The sequence below is a fragment of the Asterias rubens genome, chromosome 4 (genome assembly GCF_902459465.1).
Source record: "Asterias rubens chromosome 4, eAstRub1.3, whole genome shotgun sequence".
NCBI lineage: Eukaryota > Metazoa > Echinodermata > Asteroidea > Forcipulatida > Asteriidae > Asterias > Asterias rubens.
Window position 1 is genome coordinate 1,081,643 of NC_047065.1, and position 25,603 is coordinate 1,107,245.

General features: G+C 36.8%; 1 long non-coding RNA gene across 1 annotated transcript; it reads left to right on the forward strand.

Moving 5' to 3' along the window:
• The first annotated feature begins 603 nt into the window (after positions 1-603).
• On the forward strand, positions 604-24,470 carry LOC117289198. Its single transcript, XR_004518928.1, has 3 exons — positions 604-679; positions 11,398-11,470; positions 24,230-24,470. It is a non-coding gene; the product is annotated as an uncharacterized LOC117289198 (long non-coding RNA).
• The last annotated feature ends 1,133 nt before the right edge of the window (positions 24,471-25,603 follow it).

A 25,603-nucleotide genomic window follows, 5' to 3' on the forward strand; every position in this document is an offset into this window, starting at 1 on the left:
CTGAGGAACTACCCCTTCAAGCTTTTCGCCCTTCCCCTAAATAGTCCGGTTGACAGACAGATCTGCTATGCACACCCAATCCCCCCACCTCCCCACCCCTACCAGACACAAGATGTCTAAATACCAGTCAGACTATATTGAAGTGTCCGGTCTGGCAGTGTGCTTGGTTAAAAACAGTATTTTGGAATTAAATAAAATGTGAATACACAAAAATATCAACTTTAAATAGGACACGTTGCATGGTATTGATTTAAATGAAGGTAATTACTTTTTGCTCAAGTAGAGATAAACAAAGTTGATTTCTAAAACAAAGTTAGGGGAAGACAACAACTCTTTTAAGTAACAAAACTTGGAATAAAACAAAATTAAAAGTCTCTACATAAATTTTACAACCTTTTTCATAAACTACTGCCTGATACCAAACAATTTCTCATGTTTTTTTTTTAATGGAAAATCTTTGAAGTATCAATAAAGCTTCTCAATTGTTCAAGCGAAAAAAGTTCATAAAAAAGAATCACTGAAAAGATCTGACAAAAGAGGGCGCCAATAGTGCACGTTTTTTTAGAGAATAGTCTGGTGCTCATATCGACAAACTTGCTAATGGGAACACTCACTGATTTGTTTGGTTTCTGGGGACAATACCTGATGGGAATGGGTGCTTTCTGAGCGCAAATCTGAGGTAAGTTTGTTGTGTTTTTGTTCGATTTTTAATGAATTAAATGTTTTTAATTTGTCTGTGGACCACTCAGTATATCTGAGGGGTATAGTTGTTAATTTGTAAATTTGATTTTGTGTATGGCTTAATTATAAATCGAACAAACATTCAGAAATCATTGAGTTGAGATCAAGACTTTGATTTGAATCACATTGATTGATTGGTAATCGGGAATAGAAAAGTGTGGATTCTGATTTATATCGGATATCAATCGGTAATCATCACTCAATCACACTATTCATAACATAATCATAGTACTTGGCATAGTCAAACATGTATTTGTGTGCTGTTGTGCATTCCCCCTGTTCTGTGTCTTATTATTTATCTGTTTATGGTCGAATGGTTAGTGAACTGTATACAATTAAAAATTCCCATCCGTCAGACGACTCGACAGTCTGCCGGACAACTGGACAGATTGTCTGGAAAAGTTTCCGTATGGCGCCACCACTTTTTCATTCAAAATAAAATAATATTGTATCTAATTTACCTGATTGATATATCCCTTTTTGTAAAAATGAGTGAAAAAGTGGTGGCGCCATATGGAAAGTTATCCGATTGTCTATTTGACCGTCAGACAACTCAACCGATGGCCGCAATGTTCGGTAGATAGCGTGACAGGCATGCAGTAGCTGAGTGTAACACGGGGGCCAGATTTCCATACGCCAGCATTTTGTAAATCATCATGTCTATATATAGCACCAGTTGAGTTCCAGTTGTCTTGACTCTTGTCTTCATCACCTTTTTCAGTTTCTTCAGGGTTTTTTTTCTAGTAGCATTTTTGTGTCCGATCTGCACTGCATCAACAATCAGGCACCCTTGGCCTAACGTCCTCACTTAAGGATTCTGCCGAGTAGCCAACGTTTAGACGTAATTACCTCAAATATAAAGTTTTGTGCGATTCCAATAAACTGGCAGAAATGTGTATAAATTTAAATTAAAATGCGCGACAAGCCAGTACAGATAGTCCCCGCCCCTTGCTGGAGGCTCCTGTCTACACTCATTTATTAATTTATAAACTTATTACTTTTATAACCCTGTAGATTTCTTTTGAAGGCAGTGGACACTATTGGTAATTACTCAAATAACTGTTGGCATAAAACCTTACTTGGTCGAGTAATTGGGAGAGGTTAATAGTATAAAACATTGTGAGAAGCGGCTACCTCTGAAGTAACATAGTTTTCGAGAAAGAAGTAAATTTCCACGAATTTGATTTCAAGACCTCAGATTTAGAATTTGAGGTCTCAAAATCAACTATCACAAAGCACACAAATTCGTGTGACAAGGGTGTTTTTTCTTTCATTATTATCTCGCAACTTCAATGACCGATTGAGCCCGAATTTTTACAAGTTTGTTATTTTGTGCCACGTTGAGATACACTGAGTGAGAAGTCTGGTCTTTGACGATTACCAATAGTGTCCTGTGTCTTTAAGTTTTTGTAAAGGTGTGTGCCAATAATAAAGAAAACTCAATTGTCTCAATGGTCGAGTTGTCCAAACGGTCGAGTTGCCAAACGGTCGAGTTGTCCAAACGGTCGAGCTGTCTGAAAACCTTAAAGAACACCGAACTCAAGCTTAATTTTGTCAGACTCATACGTAAGCACTTATTTTTTTTATTAAGATATTGTACCAAGAGGGAGCCTCATATTTGTTCAATTGAAAAACAACACCATCAGACCTGTCACAAGTTTACTGGCCCGACACTAAAACTACTGGCCAGTATTAAGTTTGAGCCCTGCAATAAAGTGCTTGCTTATTACCTTTAACAGTTGAGTTCACATCCAAGACTTTTTATGAATCCCTATTTTTATAATCTCGTATTGTATATTTGCTGGTTTTTGATGTTTGAATGTATTTTTATATTGTAAACCTAAACACAATTCAGCCTTTTGGCTGCTACGTTTGATTTTTAATAAACCAATAATAATAATAGGTTGCTAAGAAAACACAAAAGTAAAAGAAAATGGCATAGAACAAAGAGAAGTCTTTGATTTACCAGGGTGACAAATGAGTGCACATGTGTTCAGACCATATGTGGTGCACATTTATTATGTGAAACTCTACCTCCGGTAAAACTGTCAATGTTTACGTTGGCATAAATTTTGATAGTGTGATAAATGTTGTTTATTTGCTGATTAACTGCACGACTCACACTGCATAATGGTCTCAGTTCAGTTAGTTATATGCAAAGAAATAATTTAATCCAAGAAAGCCTTTCTTGGGCATCTGAAAGCACTTAAATGCAACAAGGGTGTTGTTTTTTTCTTTTGTTATTTTCTTGCAACTTCGATGACCAATGTATGTATCTGAGACAGATTGCCTGTTGCCAGATTGGTGTTAACCCCTTGTGTGAGATTTATCAAGTTCCCTTTTTGGGAAGTTCATCTTTAAAAAAAAGTTTTAATGGAGCATTTGCTTTGTGGAAAAGATCAAAGTTCTGTAAACTGAGCAAACCAATGGAACATACATACATTTAATACAAATAAGTTCTAATAGATTAATAGATTTCTTGAAAATTGGCAAAGAGTTGCAATTTCTAATGGATACTGGGAGGTTGGTCCACATTTGGGGAGCAACATAGGAGAAAGTCTGGTTGTGAGCACTTGAGAGTGGTCTGATTATTGTATTGCCACTCGCTTTTTAGGATTTTCTGGTAGATTTTTGTTTCTACAACCCACTAACTGTAAAACCATGGAGGAAGGAACAGTGTTTCTTCCTGTTGAGAATATCTGTGGGTTCTTTGAAGAGCGCCCTCAGTTGGTGTGGCTGTGAAAGCTATTGGATCAAGTAGAGATGCACACAAAGAGCTTTTGAGATGGTCAGAGCTCCGTACTCTTAAAACAAAGTCCGAATGAATCGCCTTAGGCTGGGGCTTAAGACAATGGCCGATTACTCTCATAGTGGAGATTGTCAGATTTTGTTGACAAATTGTGAGCTAAATATTTTCAAGAAGATAGCTTGAAATCTTGGATACAAACAAATATGGTTCACAATGAAATTATCAACATTTTGATAATGACTGTAGTCTTTATTTTGGTACTGGTCTTCAAGCAAGCTGTAATAAATTTAATGTTTTTGTTTATTTTTACATGATAAATTTTTTCACAAATGGAGGAATAAAATATACATTTGATGTAGGCTCTTTTAGTCCTAAAAGATACATTTAAAAAATGTGTTTGTCAATGATATCAAACAGACTTTTAATATACAGCAATCCATGGATAGAATAAAGTGACTCTCTCTTACATGCAGACCCTTTAGTTTATATTCTTCAATCTTCCTATCAATTTTGGAAACATAAGGCACTGTAAGAAATTGAGGTTAAATAAAGCAAAACAAAAAATCCCCACAGACTTTCTAAATGGAAAATGCTATTTAGCTATCATAAACAGTAATCAATCAAACAAATTGAACATGTGACTGTCTCCTAATAACGGTTTCCCATTATCAATTTTGACAGAGCAAATAATTTATAACAAGCCAAATATCTGTAATGTTTGTCCGCATCAATCAAAAGGACTTTATTAGTCACGTATTAAACCTCTGTTTTTAATTATTTTATCGTCAACAAAGACCGAGCTCCATCCCCCCCCCAAGTCTTAAATCAACAATCGCTAGCTTTTTGGACTAGTTTAAAGGATAAAAGTATCAAATGATGAATCTAAATTGGTCTTGTGGACACGAGGCTCCTAGCAACCAAGGAATTTCATCGTTGGGTAGGATGCTTGGTCATCGTGGTTGGAGAGGAGGGCCACGGCCGTATAGTGATTTTCCACCGCTCGGTTGGACTTAATTGGTAGAGAAGATGAGTAATACCTATTAGCTGATGGTAATTGATTAGCAATTGGATTCAGTGATGCGAGGTGAATAAACAGGGTTGTATCAGTCACTGTGGATGGGCCAAGAACATTGCCTGGTGAATCACTCATCCCAGGCCCTCGGTCGTTCCTCTGTTTTTTTCTTTCATTGGTCTTCTTTTTTCCCTCTGATTTTTTTCTCTCTTCTTCGTCTTCTCCCATCTCCCGGAGTGCTCCAGGATGAATTAACAGTGCTCCACTACCTTGAGGGCTTAATGCTCTCTCGGCAAACACAGCGTTATGTTGTGTGTCCGTTGATGTCTATGATAACATAACGAGGTATCAGTACAGCCAAACCTGGAAATCCAAATATCAGGATGGGATTTCCGTGAGGTACTCAGACTCCATTTCCTCTCAAAAAACATGAGTGCATCTTTTGAAAAAAAAAAAAGCTTTTAAAAATTTGACATCATAGGATTGAATAGGAATGGCTGAATTACATATTCTGAGTTTTTGCACCTATAAGTAGTTTTTTTTTGTTGGAGTGGGATTTGTTTGCATCTTGCATTAGTGGGTGTTAACTTGTGACTTCATATTTAAAACATTGAGAGGTCTCTTGAAAAAAATCAGATGGATTTTGAGAAAGAAAACCCATGTTTTTATTTCGAATCACTTTGTTTTCTTGGGTAAGATCATTTTGGGCAATTCTAAGTCATAAATTTAAGAGTATTTTTGTTGTCAATAATCTGTTGTTTATTTTGGCTTAAATTTCAAGCGGATTTTCCTTTTCAAATCCGAACGAACTGTTCAGAATTCCGAACAGCAGAATTCCCAGATGAGACAAAGACACACTGAACCCTTACGGATCTAGTTTGTGGGGCAGGCCTGGAATTACACGCAGGCAATGGAGGCCATGGCATCCAATGCCCCTGGTCTTGGTCTTTGTGCCCCATCAAAAGTGTCCCCATTGGCAATAATCCAATTGAAGTGCCCCTTGCACAATGAAAATGGCCTTGCCCTTTTGAAGATGAAATTCCCTGCCTGGTAGGATCTTGCTATTGTTTTTCTATTTCTCCCATTTCTAAAAAAAAAAATCCTTATGGGGTCCAGGTTGAACAAAGAATTCCCTTATGGGGTCCATTGTTCCATTAGGGCACTCCCAGAATCCCACAGTACCAAGGGGGATGAGATTGTTGCATAGTGTTTGTCTTCATCATGGAAATTATTTATGCGACGTTGCAACGTTCCCAGGATGTGTTTATAACCTTGATACATAATTAAGATGTGAATTTGTCGTGCTAGAGCTGAGGGTTGTTCTACGCTTACTCTAGGGACTAATTGTTGATTTGGTCGACTAACCAAATGACAGTCTAGTCAGTGTTAAGCCAATGATGTTCAGAATAACTAAAAGAATTCCGCATCATTTTAATGAATGATTAAAATTATAGACATCATTCCTAATAATAAAAAAATTAAGAGTTAGATTTTTAGTTTTTCAGTTAACACATCACGCACGAATTTGTGAAAATTTAATCAAATAAGGTTGTCATCTTTTCTGACATTGTCTTCGTTTTGGTTGGGATGAATGCTGCAATTAAGCCTTGATAGAAATGGCTACTCTCTAGACAGTAAAATTCTTGCGAAGTGAGATGTCTGAAATGACCCCCATTAATTAGAAAGCAAGAAAGTATAAAAAGACAAATTTGGATCCCCAAACATTGCCTGCAGTCGACTTTTGGAAATGTTCATGGTGTCCGTTTTAAATGCTGTCTTCTAAAATATCTGCATTATTTTTACGGTCCGTAACCACTTCTAACCAATTAATTACATGTATATAAGTATTCTTTAATCATTGGTGTTTGCATGGCTTGTAATTTTGTGAACTTCATATCACAGTGTAGGGAACTAGAAGTGCAATCTTTGTAGTGTAAATTCAAACTATTCTCCATGGGTAATTTCTGTATCATCACCAAGCGTTACAAGAATCTGTATAAATATCCTCAGAACAGTGGCTTTGTCCCTTGTGCGGGACACGGCGTAGGACTAATTACAAATTAACTTTCAATCGACTGCATTTGTCAGCAACGTGTACAAAATGGAGTAATTGGTCTAACGCCTGATGGATTGGAAACATGGGCTGTTTGAACAGTTCTTAAGTCGTGTGTGCTTTCATGTTTGCAACATTCGCTGATAGACTAACGCTTCACAACTTTGAGTTATCGTCACGCAGTGTGGTTCCAGGCATTAATGTGCTGTACTTTTTTAACTTCAAATTAAATTTGTATGACTACCTGACTAAAAATAAAATGGCACACTATGTAATTATTAAACATTGAACAGTAAACACAGAGATCACTCAAAATTGCTGTAAAAGTCATGTGAATTTATTACTTTGTGTACCTTTGTCTGGTGAAGATTATGAAATATTTAGTAGGTTAAAAGATTACCATTTCATTTTTGTAACCTGTTTTTTTTCCTAACTTACCCCTATTTCATCCCCTTTTTTATACTAAGTTGGGACACTTTTAAACACTGAACTAGCCAACCGGCAGTAAATACTGTTAAAAAAGTAACCGACAGTAACTCAACTCTAATTTTTCTAGAACTAACTACTTTCATCTTACTTGTATTTGAAGAAGAAATTAATTTCAACTTAATTGTCTGTCGCCAAAACTAGTATCCTCTTGATTCCTGACGCTTTTTGTTCAATAATTCCTGCCCTTTTTAAATTATTTTATTCAGCTAACCTAAAACAGTTTTATTTAAATGCAAATTTAATATAAGTCATCTGAAATAATCAGTAGTTGAATCAACGGTGGAGGCTTTTTGTTTGCCTGCAAACTGACCTAGGCTATTCTGGGAAAACCTTTTTTCTATTTTCATTGGGTCCTAAAATTGAATCAATTTATTCTGGCATCAAATTGACCTTATGTCTATTTGCAGAAAGCTAGCCTAGTGTTCAATGACGCACTGAGTGATTGTGTTTGGACATCCAGTCGTCCTCAGTGTTTTAATTCTGTTTGCAGTATGCTGCCCTCTTGTGGCGAGACTCAACACAAAGGAAAAATTGGTCAGGGTGAGAACGAGCTGTAGGCTTCACGTTGTCAGACATATATGTGGCTCTTCAAATTGATCTAACGCATACAAACTGAATATCCTGACATGCTTGTTGCTCAGAATTGTTGCTCGATCAGAAATAATGCAACGAGACTCATGAAAACATTTCACCTAATTTTGTCAAACGACGGCAGACAATTTCGGAGAACAAGGTTTAGTCTGGGAAGCAAATAACATTAAACTCCTACACGTAATTAAGTATAAAAACATAACAAGAACTGAGAATTAAAATTATAGTACAAGAATAAAAAATGAAACTATTAGTGTGTTTGGAAATGTAGCTCCATGACTCTCATATATTCTTCTTTTCAGTGTGACACATTTTCCCTCGTCATTAACTTTTGTTATTACATTCCAAGAGCAATAATAAAACTCTACCCTATATTCAAACAAACAATATATATTGCTCGGTTTTAATAAAAAATAGCGCAAAGAAAATTAAATCATATCCATCCAACTTGCGGCTGATATAAATTATGTATCTTTAAGTGTTAAATTGAGATTAAAACGCGATCTTACAATAACAGCGCTAGAGAGGAAATTGAGTTTGTTATATAAATAAACAAAGGTTTCAGATGAATTGTTAAATGGACATCTTCTCTCAAGTGCTCTCGCTCTGTTGACGTTGCCCGTCTGCGCGCTTTCTCTCGTTTGAATGTCAGGTGTTGGGTCCATCAATAAGTACCTTATGTAAATACGCTGTCACTTTATGCAAGGATTGGGCAGAAATAATGTTACCAAAAATAGTAATGAAATTGGTCGGCATGTGTTGATTCCATTTTCTGAGCTTGGCAGTGTTCTAGTTTTTTTTTTTTTAAGATTGCCATTTCTAAATATGCCTTCAAATAAAACTTATTTTGTTTTGTATTTAGTTGTTTATTAGTTGTTTTCAATTGTTTTTTATAAAACACTTTTAAGGTGTGTTGGAAGAGTTCATCAGTAGTTTTCGTGGAAAATTACTTCTTTCTCAAAAACTATGTCACTTCAGAGGGAGCCGTTTCTCACAATATTTTATACTATCAACCTCTCCCCATTACTCGTCACCAAGTAAGGTTTTATGCTAATAATTGTTTTGAGTAATTACCAATAGTGTCCACTGCCTTTTGAGACTAAATAATCACACACAAAAATGCATGAGATTTTGTAGCAACAACCACTTTATCAGATGAAAGCCCATGCATTTTTGTTGTTGTTGATGTAATTAGCAACCACTTTCACATGTTCCTTGTTTTAAAATTTGGGGAAGACTTGCACAATAGGGGTCAACATTTTGAGTTTTTCCTACAAACTACTTAAATTTAAAACGACATTTCTAAGCCTAATTTGTAGCAAATTCTGCAGAGTACATTCTGTACATTCTAATAAGAGGTTTGTTAATTTTGGTTTTACCCATACACCGATGTGTGTTAGCACTGTATACTTATTACTTTCCCGAGTCCTGGGAAAAAATATCACAGGCATGTTACTCGAGTGGGATTCGAACCCACGACCCTTGCAATTCTAGAGCAGTGTCTTACCAACTAGACTACCGAGGTTGCCCGCTAGCTAGAGGCAGTTCGAATCCTATGTTTTGGCAGCGGGTACCGCAACGATATAAGAGATGTAAAATTTGCATCAAGGATAAAGAATATTAATTTTGGTTTTTACCCATATACCGATGTGTGTTAGCACTGTATACTCAGTACGTTCAAGAGCTCTGTGAAAAAAAGGTTTGTTTTTTGCCTGTCTCTCCAATCATTGTTTAATTGTAAAGTTAATCAGAAACGACAGATGACAGAATCGCTAATAATTTTGGTTATTCCGAAATTCCTCTCCAGATACAAGTCTGAATTAAATTAATTAAAAACAATTACTTTCAAGTTGCATTGGGGAAATTGAACGACCCTGACATTTTAAATGTATATATTTAAATGGAGACTCAATTTAATTACATTGGAAACCAATTACAAGAAGTCGTTGAACAGGACATAATTGGTCCAAACTTAGAATTTCTTTTCCAGCCCTGACCCCCCGTTAATTGATAATTTGTGAAACCCCTTTCTAACAGTTACTTTATGATAATAACCAACAGAGTTTACAATTGACTACAAACATGTACAAACCCCAGAAATGTTTGTTTTTTCCCCCTGTTTTTATATAAGGATTTTAAAATTAAATAAATGTCCTTTAGTGATTGATTGGCTGGTGGGGTTATTGAAGTGGTATCTTTCCTCGCCTTCCACCTCTGGGACCCTGGTTTGACTCCAACCGGGGCACTATGTGGATTGGGTTTTCAGTCCCTACCCAACTGTGTGGGTTTTCCCTTGAATAATTCTCTGGGTTTTCCTTCCACATCTAAGGCTGAAATGTTTCAACACTTTTTACTGGTCATAAACAAAGGTTTATACACACCCACGAGACGCGCTTTCCACCAATAGGAATAGCAAAACTGTCTGAGGTATTAATGAATTAATATTTATTTGTTGTTAGCTTGACCAAACATGGGAATTGTAATAAAGGAGAGAAAAAAAACGAAGTAGTCACATAGAAATGTTTAAATAAACATTGTTTCTGCATTAATTATGTATCTCTTCTATAAATATCACAATTGCAACAATTCATCGGGGACATTTCAGCAATGCAATCAAACTGTTTTCATTTTGTTTGGTACACTGTGATGAAGACATTGCTCCCATTATTAATTTAATACAGTAATTGCATTTATCTAGGGCAGTGCGTTGCCAGGCAACTAAGCAATAGTACAAGGCCACTTGTCCAAACCAATAGTTGGCATCAAGTGTTGAAACAAATCAGTGATGTGCAACCACGGAGTAGTATATAGAACAAGTAGTTGGTGTAACTTTTTTGAAATACTGAGAGGGACTTGCTTGATCGTTGCGCCCACGTAAGGAGAAATCTGTCGTGGAATTCACAGTCTGGCATGTCAGGACGCTCATGATATTTGCGAAGACATTTTAGAGGAATGTTGTGATCCAACTGCTGGTCATATTAAATTGCAGATCTAATTTTGATTGCCACATTATACATATAATAGATGATTATGCGCATTGGGGTAGGGCGCCCTCAACAGTGAGGTCAAAATGAGTTTACTCATTTGCCCTTTGTGTGTAAGGTCCGTCTGCCTATATCAAATAATTGATATTACCCAAATACTCAATACTATTTTGATATCGATATCACTGATTGATGGGCCTATCACTTTTTTTAATCATATTGAAATATCAAAAATTTCGATTTAGACCATAGAACAATGATATAACAAATTATTATTGTTTGTTATATTTTGTTGTAAGATTAATTTCATAGACCAATGTCTTGTGGTCAGAACGTACAAACAGAGCATGCCGATAAAAAGAGGTCCCAACATTTGTAGAACAAAATTTGTATATAATCACTTCCGGCCGATCTTCCACCTTTTGCCCAGGTAGTATTTATAAGAAAGTTATTTTGTAGAACTGAGTATAAGTCTCCCGAATTCCGAAATCTACTCCGTGACAGTACAATAAAAAGCAACCATATATGTAGTTCCCAAATAACAAAATCAACAAAACAAAAGTAGATGGTGTTACCGCAAATCAAATTAAACATTGATACGTCATCATGATATGCCACACAAACTATAACTATAAAAGTTGTTTCAGCTTTTGTAAAAAAACTTTAAAAATACAACCTTCTTCTCCACTCCTTTAAACTTAGTGTGGTTCCTTTTTTGATCAATCCGTTTAATAAAGGCATCAATTGAACCATTTTCTGTCGCCTCTTTTGCTTGCAGATACTTTTGAAGGAATGGGATCTCATTAACTACCGGTTCAGTTTTCTTTTGTACAAGTGGAGTCCTTTGCTTGGTAAGTCTAAATAATTTTTTGTATTTTTTATTTTTTATCAAATAGAATTAGCTGTTGCCTCTATTAAACCTTTAAGAATAGGACCACAAAATGGATGCATCTTTGTCACAACATCCAGTCGTCATGTGGGGGCTGGGAGTGATATTTGTTTGTCTAACCCTGTGTCTAATAATAACTTTGCTAGTCCTAAACACAATAACAGAATGTGGACGAGTCTATTTTAAAATGTCTTCTGTGATTGAGTAAACATCTGTAACATTTTGCTCTGAATGTCGCGTACCCCTTACAGGCATGATCCCTAACCACACCCCCTCCCTCCCCCACCCGATTACAAGGAGACACTTTCATGGTGACATTTGCCCAATCAAAAATACATGCATATCCCACTATCAAGAGCGTCTCAAATAATATCATCTTCAAACAAACACTGACACTCTGCCTCTTATTGTGTTAAAAATAGATGTCTTGTGCCTAGACAGTATGCAATTGCCTTTATGTCATAACAGTGATAAATATTGATAGATGTGTGTCTAGATAGAGGGGCCCTGACTATTTTACCATTCAGCCTCCATTTGGGCCCATTGATTGACACTGTGTTTAAAGGTCTGTATGCTGTGACCATCTTTGTCTGGTATTTGCTGTACATTTGTTAATATTGTAACAGTTTTGTACTTCAAATGGAAGTTTCTGAGAAGTATTCTGACAGTTATGTCTGTCAGATTGTGTATTCCTGTGTGGACATAATCCTTCTGGGTTTTCGGGAAATATCTTAAAAACGCGAACACCTTTTGAAACGAAATTCACAGGTTAGTTTTATCTGATTAAAACAATCAAACGGTTACAAAAACCAACAGTATACTTTACCTTTAAATTGGTTTGAACAGAGATGAGAAACAAGATGGCCACCTCCTGAAGATAAAGGTGTCTGCATTATACGTGGCCTTGATGTAGGTCCTCATTCAACATGCCCAGCTGTCATTTCTATAAGCAGCTACAGCCTTACATAAACAGTGTATTCTGTCAATCACAATCACCTTAAGAAAACAGACATTGGAGTTGGCATTGGCAATGTGAATGCAGGGAAAAGGGTGGGTTATAATAGTTCCTGTGGTCTGAACATTAAGAAAACGGAGGACAGTTATGTAGTACAAAGACACAATATTGGTAAACACACACATGATATTCTTCCTACTTTAGTCTGATACATCAGTAAAAGTGTGATGAAAAAGTCCTAATAACATTGCTTAGAGGCACTCTTGGTAATTACTCAAACTAATTATGAGCATCAAACTTTACTTGGTAACGAGTAATGGAGAGAGGCTGATAGTATAAAACATTGTGAGAAATAGCTCCCTCTGAAGTAACATAGTTTTCGAGAAAAAAAAAGGAATTTTTCACAAATTTGATTTTGAGACCTCAGAATTAGATTTTGAGAAATTAAGCATCTAAAAGCACACGAGTTCGTGTGACAAGGGTGTTTTTTCATTCATTGTTATCTCGCATTTTCGATGACCAAGTTTTCCCAGGTTTGTTATTTTATGCATAGTGTTGAGATACACCAAGTGCGAAGACTGGTCATTGACAATTACCAATAGTGTCCAGTGTCTTTAAACACTATAGACCTTTACCTGTAGGCTTTACATGTAATCTAAAGGACAAAGTAATTATGGTTAAGTGTCTTGCATAAAGACACAAGTGCATTGTGACCAGGATATGAACCCACACATCCATCACAAAAACAGATATTTATCAAGTCAATATTTGTTTTGTTTTGAAAGATAATATACAGTGAATTAAAAAACGCAAGGCAGTGGACACTATTGGTAAATACTCAAAATAATTGTTAGCATAAAACCTTTCTTACTGACGAGTAATGGGGAGAGGTTGATGGTATAAAACATTGTGGGAAACAGCTCCCTCTGAAGTGCTATAGTTTTCGAGAAAGAAGTAATTTTCCACGAATTTGATTTTGAGACCTCAGATTTAGAACTTAAAGTCTCGAAATCAACTATCTAAACGCACACAACTTCATGTGACAAGGGTGATTTTTTCTTTCATATTATCTCGCAAGTTCGATGACCGATTGAGCTCAAATTTTCACAGGTTTGTTATTTTATGCATGTGTTGAGATACACCAACTGTGAAGGCTAGTCTTTGACAGTTACCAATAGTGTCCACTGCCTTTAAGACTAGTCTAATCTCGACTTAGGACGAGTTACTCATCCTAACTTGAGCTAGCCTTAAGTTTTTAATAATTATGTCTTAAGTTAGGATTCGAACCCACACTCTGCTGATCAGATACACCAGACCTTGAGTTTGGTGCTCTTAACTGCTCGGCCATGACACCCCCACATTTTTGGCTATGTGTTGGAGTGGACAGACTTGTAGAGTTTTGGTTTAATGAAGACTGTTTGTTAGCTGCCTTAGGCTGGTACTCGGCAGTCTTTGTTTCATCTGTTGATTCTACGAGGGGGGGGGGGCAAGTGTCCTTGTGAGTCACATAAATCTAGCCGTGACATTTCTAAGATTAATATTGATGGACGAGACTCTACGCTGAAAAAATAATCGTTTACTGTGTGGGAAAACACTTATTGTCTTTAGAGAATGCCGGCACGATTGTTTGTCCAGGGAGCAAGACCAAACATTTCGTCCGCCGTCATATAAAAAATAGATATCTTTTGTCTTCACACAAATGTAAACCAACAAGTGGGAGTGGATTTAGTTTATTCTGACATGTATTTACATTTTCAGAAAATGTAGTGGCATGTTTTTATGACAAGAAAATATTATTTGTGTCTTTGAGAGGGCAAAGCAGTTTAGGGCATTTAGTTTATGGGAAACTTATAAAGCAGCACCAAGGCCAAAACCAGGGCAATATGCCATGGCCTCTCTATAAATCTGGGCCTAAGGAGATTTCACCAATAACAGCTGATAAAGTTATCAAGAAAATAACAATATAAGTTTTTTCTTCTTTAATTACTCAACATTATAAATATAATGAAACAAAATTCTGAGTTTGTGACCAGAAGATGATCGGAGACTTATTGGTCCAAAATTGAGTTGAACTATTTCCTAAATGGTACGGCAGACCTCAAAGCCAAACAATTGTCATGAATACAAATGAGGCAGTTACAGTACACACATGAGTCCTAGCCACAGTCTGGTCACTGATTCCATGCCCTGGTCTGGTCACCGATATTCTGTTAGGCTGAAGCATGGAGCTCCATGGTCAAATACAGTGGCCTGGCTGCGGCCTGGCCTGGTAAGGTTAACCTAACAGGGCAGACCCCCAGGGGCGCTGTTTGATTTTATTGCTGAAATTACTGTTAATACCTGAGCCATTAATTCATGGAATGTTATTGTCAGTTGTCAGTGCTGGCCAGATCATGGACTTTCTCTCTTTTCCTGTATGCTGAACAGTTTTCATTAGTGAAAGGGGTAAAAAAGGGCTACATCTGTTGTCAATGTATGTTTAGGGTTTGCATTCTTTTTGTGACTAGCCAGCAGGACCAGTTAGCTTGTCATTTCACTTTTGTTATCAGTTTTTTTTTTTCCAGTTGTCCATACCTCAAATGAAACAAGAAAAGCCAGCCAGGACCTCTTGCGGTGAATTCTGACTGGTACTCTGTTTTTTCAACTGGCATTTGGTCAGCAGACCACTGTTAGTTTGAATTCAAATTTTCAGGTCAAATCAGCCAGAAATCATATAAGTGTCTTTTAAATAACTAAGACCATAAAAGGCAAGGAACAAAAGCTTGTACGCTTATAAAAACTCAACAAAAGCAACAATGTTCCTTCTATTCTCAAAAATGTTAGCAATCAATTTGCTGAAGTTATTTTGTATTTTGTTCAAAATGTTTTTGTGTATAACTGTTTGTTTCAAAACTTCACTTTTCCCCCAGAATGCTTCACGGTCTTGAAACATGCAGGAAGAACACTTTGCTAACAGATGTTTTAACAAACATGTGTTACATTTATACTTAAAAATAACTTCAACATTATTTTTAAATTAATATACAGCATTTTATACAATGCCTTAAAGCACACAACAGTTAAATAGTAAACAAAAGTTGGATTAACACTGGCAAGTTAATTTATACCACCTTAAAAAAACACTTACACAAGTTCAACACAGCTGGCTTAGGAAATAATATCAAAATATGTGAAAACAAAACAATAAAAAGAATGATATTGTGATGAAATCTCTTGTTAAAATCTGCAAGAGAAAAATATTGAACTAAATTTAGATTTCTTAATTGAGTCAGAAGTCATCATGCTTTCAAAAAGTTTTTTTGCATTCTTAATAAAAAGCTTGACAGTAATGAACACAAACAAATTGCTAAAAGAAACTAATTCCTGCATTCCTAAAAGTCACAAATAAAAAACTAAAAATAAACATTCATCTTTAGAATTATCCCCCTCCTTTGATTTTTTTAGTTTTTTTATTTTGTTTGTCCGAGAATAAGCTTTGTATTCAAGATTCCCGGCCACCTTGGCCAAATGTCACAGGTCCACCATGGAGACCTTCTGATATTAAATAACCTTTTCTAAAAATCTACCGATTAATTTATCGAGTCTTTCACTGACAAATACTGACATTAAAAGCTTATTTTAATCAACGTGTCTGAACGCGGGAACACTGTTTGTTATTCTGTCTTGTTTGAGACACCAAGTTATTGAAAACACAAATTAACAACGGGTCGGATACGTGCATCAAATTTTGAATGAGTGTTTAATATCTTAAAGATTTTCTGCAGCTATAACAAATATTGGAAAAACAAATTAATGTTTTTTTAACCCCTTGTGTTCTGAATCTACATTGTGTCACAGTTTCCTTGACAAAAATATACCCATCAAATGTATTATAATTTTAGAGAAAAATGCCTTCAGAATTTCAGTTCTTTTTTGGGGGTTTTGCTGAAGTCTAGTAGAAAACTACAACTTGAAACCTGCCCTAAATAGCCAATAAAGCACACTCCTTCCTTTCTAAAAATACACTTCAAATCCAGTTTAAAACCAGCCACATGATCATTTTATTTAATAACCAGACGGAAGACATTTTTCATAGTTTGTTTTAATAAGCTACCCCCCCCCCTTTTTTTTTTACAATCAGTGACATTACAACTTTGTTGTTATACTACGGGACCACAAAACTAACAACGAAAATGCCTCAAGACCATTGGCTAAGGGCCCTGCACCACTGTTTGACTTCTTTGAGGTGACATTTGGTCTCTGCTTCTTCATGAAAAATATAAAATAATATATAAAAAAACTAAGGAAGAACGGCCGTAGAGAAAGAGAGAAAAAAAAGCAATAGAGTGATTATGCTTTGACAAGTAAACAAAACCTCATTAATTTCTATTTGCACAGGATTACTTGTTATTCTCTGTGTGCCATTTATTAGCATGTCAAAGCATAGAGACAGGTGGTGCAACTTTGGCAGAGATGACAAAGCTCTTCCGGTAGTTGGGCTTACTCCTACTGGACCCTGGACTCTACAAGTGGGTGATGGTTGTTTGGGGGGGGGGGGTGGTATGTTGTCATGGGTGGATGAGCCTTTGTGAGGGGACCTATGTTTCGTTGTGTGTAGATGCATTGATTGATAGTGTTTTTTTATTCATTCAGGACGGAATTGTTAAGGATAATTATGTTGTGGGTATAACACCTGCTAGGATACGGGTACACGGGTGCACACCTTAGTGTGAACGGGAACACAAGGCGTAAAGTAGGTAATAATATTAAGTGGTTAACTGTCGGAAGATGGACTGAGGCCCTTGTCATGGAATGATTCAGACTTTTAATCTGAATTCTGAAGTCTTGCCTGGTGAAAAAAAAGTGACTTTCATTTAAAGAAATCCTGCTTTTGATGTTATTCTCTCTTGATCAGGCCTGATACTTCACAAAGGGAACAAAGGCACTTTCCTCCATGCCCCCTGGTCATTGCCTTGGTGCCCTTGAAATGTTCAATTTGAAATTTACAATTATGTACCCTACCCTTACCCTTTCATAAACGAAGCATACAGCCTCGGTTCCCTGGCTCCTTCTAATCCAAAACTTTAGAAGTTACAAAAAAAGTAGAACGCATTTCAACTTAAGGGTCATTTAAAATAGTCAATGTTAAACAATGGCGTCATAATCTAATCTTTTTACTGAAGAACAAAGTAATGACTCAAATAACCAGATATTTCTGATCAAAGGTCAATAATATTAGTTGTTTTCAATGGCTTTCCTGGCTTAAACAAATGATTTTAGAGTTCAGTCAGGAGTGATGACAATCTTGCCAGCTTGGCCAGCTGCCTATTTTGTCTTCTTCTTTTTTGTTCATTAATACAAAATATAATGTGTATTTTTTAAATTAACACTGAATTTTGATTTTCAGGTATTTTCTCTTGACGCAGCCACCCATAATTTTGCGAATTTCGTTTTAATTTTAGTATTGATTGTTCTGAAAGGCGGGTCTATTTGGTTCCCTTACAAGTGTTTTATGGATTGTCCGTGGCACATACGATTATACAATAGTATTTTGTAGGTTTTTCTTTTTGAAACACCATCATCTGTAAGCCATAATTAATCATCTGTCCAAGTTTTTTCAGAGAAAAAAAATATCTCAAAAGAAATTCTTACTTGGTCCTTCCCCTTTGAGACGTTTGTCTAAAAAGCAGTTTTCTGAAGAAAAAACTGCTTTTAATGGAATTTTAATTCCTCTCCCCACCCAACCAGGAAAGCTTGTCTTCTTAAACACACTCCAAGCATTATGTTAAATATTACCGCTACCCTCCTCAATTTCCATCGGAATTCATTCGGTTAAATTCAATTGTTTGATTTTAAAAATCAATGACCCGTCAATAGAATTACTTAACCATCACAGCTAATGATTTATGCATGATGGCTGCCTAGTCCTATAAATATTCATAACCTAACTTACATACAGAAGTAGCTTACATCAGTTGTGTACAATGAAGGTACAATATTTATTTTGTGCGCACAGACCAGTTTTCAGAAGAAAACAAACCGGGAGTGGGAATAAACAAATCCGAACAATGGCTTTAATAATCATGTTGTCACGGTACTATGCCGTTTTTTAATCCGATGCTAAATTACCATGTAAGTGCGATGGTGTTAGTCTCTTTATCTAAAATACGGCTACGGAAATCCAACACCGCTCAATTTCATGAAATCGTCAACAATTTGGATTCCTTCAATGTAGACGACGGCTATCCAAGCCGCCTAGATTTCATCCCAGATTCATCGATACATAAGCTAAGGGTTTTGCAATCATATCTTGCAACAAAGAAACATGTATCGTCTCTAAAATCCCCCCCCCCCCCCTCCTTAAGTTTGCCTTGTTATCATTAATCACAAAGGCACATTTCGGACTACATTGTGCCTAGACTCCATACAGCAGACCAACGAAGTCGATGAGTGAAACTTAATATCACGACTTGATATAAAATTTTATACCAATGGCCTCCGCTAGCAGATGGCTCATAGATTGACCTCAGCCCAGCGGGGTTCTTAGGTGATCGACATCTAATAGTAGTTTATTACACTTGTTAGGTTTCTTCTATTTTTTTTTTTGCCTAGAAATGTTTAACATTTTAAATAAGTTAGAATCAGTGAAAATTTATTGATTAAGAAAAAAAAATTTTTTTTTTACTCATTCAGTTAAGATAATTTACAGGAAATTTACACATACATAATTCAAAGGGCCTTGGAAATTAATGGGTTTTTTAATCCGCATAATAATCTAGAAGCGTCTGTAGTAAGACAGTTAATTCTAATGACAAAAAGTTGTTATTAAGTGAGTTCTGAAGGCTTTAAAACTATTATTACAGCAGAGTTATTAGGGCAACTTAAACGTTATCTTTGTGTTGAACAATGAGCAGAAACGTTTGATGAATGGGCAGAATTAAGCTTAATGCACAGATGGTCTGAGTTGTTAACTTTCTTTTTGGTAGTGGGGAGGGGGGGGGGTCTTTCTTTATAAATTTTTGCCCCATCGAGCAACCCTCCCCAATCACCTGCTCTGTTATTTAACAATAAAAGTTATCAGAAAACAACAATAAAATGTTCTTAGGATTTTGAGCTTTGCATGATGGGAGTATGATTAGGGGAGGTTTGCGGTAACACCATTTTTGTTTGTGTAAATCTCTTTTTAGTAAAATTGGTTCTGAGAAGAATCGGTGGTTGACAACTCAACGTTTCAATCAGTATGCTCTGATCATCTTCAGTGGAAATAAAATCTGTGCGTGTCTATTGGTTTTGCCTCAGCAGGGCCTAATTTCATAGAGCTGCTTAAACTTAAAGACACAAATTTACTAAGCACCAATAAATTTTGCTCACTGGAAATGGGTCATCAGCCAAACTACATGTACCTTGTAATCTGCTAAAAGTTTCAATTAAGGAACTGCATTTATTTTCATTCTTTTGAATTTTTTTTAACTTTACAGCCTCCCAGAGCTTTGAAATTCTTGTGACATTAAGACAAAACAAATAGTTTTGCAAACATTTGTTAAAAATTTTCAGCCATTTCTCTCTTTATTATTGTTTTGATTTTGATCACTGACTTCCAACGTCCTTTTCATTTCATTTTGGGCCTGAACGCTCCCTGCGCACCTCAGTACACACTTCATTTCCCCGGCTCTTTCTCTAAAAACATCCAATCTGTTGACTTAAGGTACTCTTAATAAAGTATATTTCCCATTTCAAGTAAAACTGGCTAATTGTTAACGGTGCTGGGCAATTTAGCCCCGAAGAAATAGTCGAGTTAAAAAATAATAAAGCAACCATCACAGAACGAAAGAAGCTTTTGTTATGAAGGAAAACAACACGCGAAAAAATTTCATTAGAAAGAGACTGGCTCTTAGGGAAAAGCAGAGCCCCGCGGGCACGGAGCTTAAATTCATTCTAATTTTAATAAACCATAATTTATTTCAGTTTGATTTGCAGTCGGGGGGGGGGGGCATGCTTCAAGCTCGACTAAACCTGTCAATATGATGGTGCGTAGAATAAACTACACACTGTCCCATTGAGCACAGCTGTTATGGTATATCATTTAGGGAAAAGACCTTACAAATCCATTACTTGTAACTAAATCTCGTAGTGGAGAGTGTTTTCTTAATACTAGTTATAATGGGGCATCATCCCAGCATCATCTAAGCTGGAGGCACTGAGCTTTTCCTACAGGTAGACTTATGGAATAACTCTTTGGAGATGATAATTGCAAACCGGGGTTCTCGCCCTGTTCCCAGTGAGGGTAGAGTAATTTGATTTTCCCCGATGTAGCTCTGTGGCTCCCCAGAGTGCTGTAATATTGGTATTATGTTAACCATTATTGTTAGCACTATGAGGGGTTTGTAGTTAAATACAACCGATCGACAGCTTCTACTTGTATGATAATTGTTTATATACACACTTTTTGACACGGACTTGGGTTTTGTGTCTTGTATCAATCAGCTAAACTCAATCAAATTGTACACAAATATTAAAATGATAATTTCAAGATGAGTTTTTAAAACGGTGTCAAAATCGTATGAGCACAACAATTTTAAAACAATTTGCAGGGAAAATGAGGATTTTATTGTAATTGGCATCGCTTTCAGGCGAAACAATTTAATGTTCGGATTTCAGTTTGGATTTAGATATGTGCAAATCTGATGGGAGTCAGTGCAGTTCACTAACTTAAACATTTTAAATGTTTCAAATTGTTAATTAAACTAACTGAAATTGTTTTGTATAGTTTGAGTGATTCTGCCTCCCTCCCCCCCCCCCCTCTTCCGAGCGTGCCTCATCCTTCATAGCCACTGTGTTCACGGAGAATGACCCCTGTGTTATCTACCACTGATTGCCAACGCATCGATCAGGAGTAGCCACTGCTATAAGGCCAAAAAAACAAAATCAGGTTTAGTGTACCCGTCCCCGCCCACTTCCTTTTTAGTAGCCGTCTCCTATTGTTTTGTTTTCCGGGGGGGGGGGGGGGGGGGAAGATACATTTTAACAATTTCGGACGAAAATTAAAAAGTAAAGAAAAATAAATTGAGAAAATAAATTTAGAAAGCATTACCAACCAGGGCCTTATTTCACTGCTCTGCGCCGAAGCAGGGTATTCCGCGCTTACCTCAGGCATATCACAGGCTAGGTTAGCAGGGAATTTTGGTGCTTGCAAAGTAAGCTCAGTTGGAGATCGGAAGCGCAGAATTCAGCTGTAGCAGAGCCATAAAATTGATGTAAGATTGGCTTGCATTTTTCAAATAATGTAACTTTCATTTAGCAGACATATATTTACATTATTTATGTCAAGAAAATTCCATGTGACGTATAAATATTTAAGGGCATTAAATAAACAAGAATGATAATGATCAAGTGGGACATTCACCATCTGTCCTAACATAAAAATGAAAAATTATGAGAGTAATAAATCATTTCTGTTGAGATTGTGTAAACACTTTCAAACAATGGATGAGTTCATTTTCACCCATTCTCTTCATCTGCTAGACTGAAATGTGAACAGTTTTGTTCTGAAAGTTTGAATGAAAGTTTTTAAAAGGTGTTTTTAATCGTATAAGGTTATACTTTTTTGCCGGAGTTGGTGTTCCTTCTGATTTTTACAGTAGATTTTCAATGTTTTTTTGTATCCCTTGCAGTCCTCAAAATATCCAGAGGCCGTGACGGTTATGGCCTCTGTCAACCCTGGGTTTGGCCTTGGTGCCCTTTCAATATTTTAGAGTGTAAGATTTTCCAATAAAGTGCCCTTTGCAAAATGAAAATGGCCTTGCCCTCTCAAAGATGAAATTCCAGTGGTGGATTTCACAAAGAGTTAAGACTAGTCTTATCCTGACTTAGGATGTGTTACTCGTCCTAACTTAGGACTACCCATACGTTTTTAATATCACCTAGGACTAGTCCTAACTCTTTGTGAAATCGACCCCTGGCCCTGCCCTTTAGAGATCTTAGCAGCCACAAAGTGGCTTGTACAAAAATGGTCTAAGTGGCCAGCCGCAAGGTTTGACCTATTTCTATTCATATAAAGAGGTCAAACTAAAGGTCATGTCTAGATATTAAGTTTTCCAATGTAGTATATTAACATACTATCCCAAAAACGCCAAACTAAATTTTTAGTTTTGTGTTATTTCTGTTGAAATTTTTACTGACAAAATTGTATAATGAAAAAATACATTTTGTAACATTTGTAGTGAAAATTAAAGTAATTGATTATATAACTGATTAACAAAATTATAGTTATTTGCTTTACGTATTTTGCACGGAAGGATTGTTTTTGTATGATTTTTTTTGATAAATTTGTAAAGGCAGGAGTCAGTTTTTATTTGAGATAAATTCAAATGAGTTGTTGATATCAAACTCTTCTGATTGAGGCATTGTCTTCACAGACTATAAATAAACAACGACCGACCAGCCTGTTCAGTTTTCCCTTTGAAACCTGAAGAAAATAGAAAGTTATTTTTGCGGCAGACTGTATTCAGAAATCAATGACAGTTCTACGAGACAAAGTTCATCATAAAACAGACTCGACCAAAGAATGAGAACAAAAGATGATCATTTGGTTGGTAAATCATTGCCTTCACACATAAATAAATAAATATGCACAAGCGACGTTTATTGTTCTATTCCAACTGCTCAGTTGAACTGCCCCGTCGCCATCTGTTCCGTAAATTTGTAGGAGTCGTACTGAGCAGATATTTTATTGTGAACCTCAAGATACTAAAAGCACATTGTCAGCTTCATGATTGCCTTATCTCAACACTCAACTAGTCTTTCCATGAAGCTACGACACTGACTACAAGCCACACTGCTATATTTTCTTTGATTTATGAGTCCGCGCTGGGCAAGAGTTGTTTGCTAAGTGCATGGTAAAGGTCAAGCTGTAAGAGGCCCCCCTGAAAATTTCAAATTAAACATTGTTGGAGAAACGATGACCTAAGACCACTTTGGGGAGAGGGGGGAGTTGTTGACATTTGTTGGTTTTTTCTTCCCGTAGGTACGATGGATTGGTTATTGAGTCAGGTTGTTGATTAGTTCTTGTTATCGTCCTTAAGTTTAATTGTGTAAGTAATGTGCGGTGCCACTTATACAAATTTCTGAAACCTCTTTTGAGCGTCGCAAATCAAATTTAAGAAGAAGAAAAACAATTCTAAATGGAAATGCGTATTGTATAACTTGCAAATTGAGTATAGAGGCAAATTTGAGCTTTTGCAAATATATCGCGAATTATTGGAAGCCTTAATTCAATTGACAGCAAAATGCATTATGTGAGGGAATTTTAAGCTTTACTTAATACATTTCTTGTCACCTTGGCATTTTGTAACTTACTTCTCCAGTTTGCAATCTAAGTCTGTAATGAACTGCATTGTTCTTGAACTGCACCCATTTGTTCTGAGTAAGAAATATGGCTCAACCTATCATTAGGGTAAGGGAACCAGTGAGAGACAATTTACACTGGCAATTTGGCTGGTACCAATTGTTTTATGGTTTAAAAGCAATGATATTCTTTTGCTCAGCGAGTTTGGTTGTTGGCAGATCACAAACACGCCTCGTCAGAGCCAGGAGTACACCTCATCAATCTCTTGAGTTTTTCCTGCAGTGCTTGAGTGCAAAACTTCTTGGATGTTTTCACAAGGCAACACATTTAAGTTGGCCATATGAATATTTAGCAATGTTTGCAAAAGCTTTCAAGAACTTTTAAAACTGTTTGATGATCAAATGATTCAAAATAGTGTTGTATGTCCTTTTTGTATCCTGCAGATTTTGGGTAAAGTTTAGTGGTTGATAAGTGAGGCCAACATGGTGGTGACTGACCAATGACGAGATTTGCACTGTCATGGTCAGATCCCTCAAAGTCAAAAGGGGGTTATCGTTGATCTGTTCATTCATAGATCAGATTGAAAAGGAGACACTGCAGACCTTAAAAGATATTTCAACAAAATCAGAGATAGTTGAAAATCTTGTTCTAGGTTAGCTTCAGGTCCCAGTGTGATCTACCAGGGAAAAGAGGTACCTGTTGCTCTTGTCACATGTACGTGAGTATTAAAGTGCTTTGAGGTGATGAGGTATTCTCAAAAGCCCGGAAGAAAAAAACCCACCATTATATTATTACAGCGTATGGATTGGGGGAAAGCTATTGTCTAGGGGGAGTGTTTCCAGTTGCCAGAATAGCCAACTTTAGGTCAATTACTACCGGCCATAGATGGCTGTTGCTATTGAGATCGCGTGGGCAAACAATAATCCCAACTGGCCCATTGTTGGTGGCACGTGTGCGGTGGCCAAGGCTCGTGCCAGTCCTACTTGCTTATGCAAAGCTGACTGGGAGCAAAGCTTTTTTTGTTGCATAGGTAATAAGGCCTGACCACTTTTTGGGGGTGCTTGACTGTGGTTATTATAACATTCAAGGCAGTGGGGAGACCCCTGTAGGCCTGTGGTAGATTGAGTGACTGGCTGGGGTTGGCTAGCTATACACACTGAATCGGTGACTGAAACCCAACGGGGCTTTGTTTGGGTTTAGTACAAACCTAGTGTGCATGGTTGACAGGTAGTACATGTGCGTCATTATCATCCACATCATCGTCACACTGGAGTCGTCGAGCTCCCCGATACCCCTGGACTTTATAGTCAGTACTATAGTAGCAACCGGTTGGCCAGTAACAAGTGGTTTTTTCCCCCCTCCTCCGAGGTTTTCCACTCGGCCAATCTATCATTTATCATTATTTTATCAACTGACTTCTAAGAGATCGTGAGGAAATTTGTTTCAAGCACCCTTCCCATAGCCCCTGTAGGTACTTGGTGCGATAGACTGCCCAATTCCCGGGACCTCTTCTTTGTTCGGAGTGTGTGTTTGCTGTTTAAAGAGTGAGGAGAAGTGCTGGGGGCTTTAAATTATTTTTAAAGGGACTGTGATCGTTGCTGTCGGAGGTCCAGCTTGCTCCGACGCTAAGGGAGCATGGACGGTGTCTTCTGCTTGGAGAGTGACTTTGAGCCAGGAGCTTTTGATCAGTACTTGTACAAGGTAAGATGAGGGAATTGATGATGGGGATGGGGGTTGCTACCAAATCAGTACTTGTACAAGGTAAGATGAGGGAATTGATGATGGGGATGGGGGTTGCTACCAAATCAGAATCATTA